Here is a 3,255-nt window from a genome sequence, read left to right on the forward strand (position 1 = left end):
AACAAATGATTTGTTAAGACATTCATAAAACATCTATAAATCATTTGCAGATGCTATTGTGGGGGCCAATCTGAAGTGAAGCCTATTCATCATTAACAAATGTCTAATACAGTTAATTATTTCATTGTTTACTTTTTCATCACATGTTACAAATGTTGTAGACAGCTTTCGGATACACCCTTCTTTGTGACATCAAACAGTGACAGAATTATGACTAAAGATAAATGCAATTGTATTAACATATAAAATACATGTGCATGACATAGTGTAACTTGGGGAGGCACAGCACTAGGACCCAGGAGTACCCTGGCCAGGTAGAGTATCTAGGGAGGAAGTCTCACGAGAGTGAGACTTGACTTCACGTGTGTTGCCGTCTGTTTGAATGGAAGCACGATACATGCAGAACCAAGTTATCCGTGCTGCTCCTGCCCCACACTTTTAATAAGGTATGAGCAGTTTAAACACATTTTTTGTTGGTAAATCTATTCCACCATTTCCGACCTACAAACAAGTACAACTCTTATATGTTGTGTAGACGTACTTGATGTGGTGGGCGCTAACGTTACATTTGTTCCTAATGTGTGCTCAGCATATTGCGGTATGTGATGATGACACGACACACAAGAGTAATAATTATTAATATTTTCAGGCTGTATCGGCGCCTATACAGTCTGAAAATACAAATAATTATTACCCTTGTGTGTCGTGTCATCATCACATACCGCAATATACTGAGCACACATTAGGAACAAATGTAACGTTAGCGCCCACCACATCAAGCACGTCTACACACAACATATAAGAGTTGTTTGTAGGTCGGAAATGGTGGAATAGATTTACCAACAAAAAATTTGTTTAAACTGCCCATACCTTATTAAAAGCGTGGGCGTGGCGTGGGGCAGGAGCAGCACGGATAACTTGGTTCTGCATGTATATCGTGCTTCCATTCAAACAGACGGCAACACACATGAAGTCAAGTCTCACTCTCGTGAGACTTCCTCTCTAGATACTCTACCTGGCCAGGGTGCGTGAATACTTTACCCAAGGCAGTTGTCCTTCAGCGTTCGGTTTGCGCGCCCTGATTGGCCTCTCAGCGCCCAATCGCCTATCGCCTAACTACTCGCTCAATATACTGCTTTTGTTTTGAGCTGAACGTTTTCAACGGAGAGACACACACACAGGAGGAAGAGCTGTGGATTTAATCGGCGCGCGAGAGAGAGAGAGATCAAAGCCGTATATAATATAATAGCCCCGTAATGCGGCCAGAGGCTGCTCAAACTACCTGTGTTGTAATAAATTAATTGATTGATGTTTAACTTGTCCGTGTGTGTCCAGTCCTTTCGACTATAACAAACGTTGTCTGTATTTAACGTTACCTCAGGATACCACTGTAATTGTAGCAAACGTTGTCTGTATTTAACGTTTACCTCAGTTGGTAAGCTATTTAGCTAATGTTGTTAGCATTGGATAGCATCAATACTAGCTGGCTGCAGCTCAGCACCATGCCATGGGAATACTATACTAAATTATGGAGGCTTTTTAATCGTCAAAGGTAACAACTGCCTTGGGTAAAGTATTCACACGACCAGCGTACTCCTGGGTCCTAGTGCCCCCCCAAGTTACACTATATGTCATGCACATGTATTTTATATGTTAATACAATTGCATTTATCTTTAGTCCTAATTCTGTCACTGTTTGATGTCACAAAGAAGGGTGTGTCCAAAACATGTAACATGTGATGAAAAAGTAAACAAATAATTAACTGTATTAGACATTTGTTAATGATGAATAGGCTTCACTTCAGATTGGCCCCCACAATAGCATCTGCAAATGATTTATAGATGTTTTATGAATGTCTTAACAAATCATTTGTTGAACATGAAAAATAAATGGAGATACAGTATAGTCGTTTTTTCATATCCATTTTTCAAAGCATCTACAAATGTGTTACTACACATTAAACAACATTATTTAATGATGAACAAATCAAGTACAAACAATGTTGATAATGAGTTATAAATAATGTAGAACTAATCTGTAAATGTTATACAAATATAGTTATAAATGATTTAATAATCATTTATGAATGTATATAAATGGTTTGTTCATGATTAGTTCATTATCCACTAATGCGTTATAAATACTTTGTAAATGTTATACAAATATAGTTATAAACGATTTAATAATCATTTATGAATGTATATAAATGGTTTGTTCATGATTAGTTCATTATCTACAAAACAAATACCTTATAAATGTATTATAACAGGGTGTTATTATAAAGTGCTACCTATGTGGGTAACATATTAAGGGTGGCAACCAAAAAGGCTCTCATAAGGAAGTGGATGGGTCAGATGATGGCAACGGAGGGAGAATGGATGGAGGTACTATAAGATCTACGTGATGGAAAAGTTGACATACTGAGACTACAGAAGGTTTGAGGAGAGGTGGAGGAGATGGTGTGAGTTGGTGAGACCCATAAGGCCAGACTTTGTGTGACTGAAATACGGAGAGTAAAGAAAGGTGGAATGCCCCTTTTTATTTTGTGTTATATATTTTTTTATTTGTGTTGTTTTAATTCATTTTGTTTATTTTTCTGTTTGTCTTTTATTTATGTATTTTTATTTCTGTTAATCTGTTTTGTATTGAAAATTTGGAAAAGAAAAAGAAGATTCTGTCCAAGTTATAGCAAATAAAGCCAACCCTGGTCTGGCTCTCATGCAAGTTTTGGTTTCTGGCCAGGCGTGTTAGGGAACATAGTATTGTGGTACCGTGGGCGGTGACATCAACCGATGGGAGTGTAAATATCACTATATCTATCCACTCTCATTATAGGAATTCAAACATACTTATCGCCTCATCCTTTTAACACATTCATGGCTGTTTACCTTCTGTATAGAACGCCAGTGCTGTAAGTCAATGGGGTGCTTTGTTCACTTGCGAGTGCTTAAAATATATCTTATATTATAGCTATGGATCTAGTACACCCGTCGATTGTCAGTGAGTTGCTTCCAGTCAACATGCACAAAACAGATCGTTTTTTCATCTGTACATTTCCATTTTATACCGTTTTGAATATGAGTATAGTTTTGGTGATTCTTAGTAATCCCAGGAAAAGACGCGATAATAGCATTTGAGTGGAATCCAGTTATCACGTTGTCATTTTTCGCCTGATTATCTAATCATCCTGAAATCAACGCTATATTATCGTTATTATCCTTCCTCATGCAGGAATGAAACGGGCCCTGGAGCGC

This window comes from Notolepis coatsorum (assembly GCF_963971535.1).
Source record: "Notolepis coatsorum genome assembly, chromosome: 9".
Taxonomy (NCBI): Eukaryota; Metazoa; Chordata; class Actinopteri; order Aulopiformes; family Paralepididae; genus Notolepis; species Notolepis coatsorum.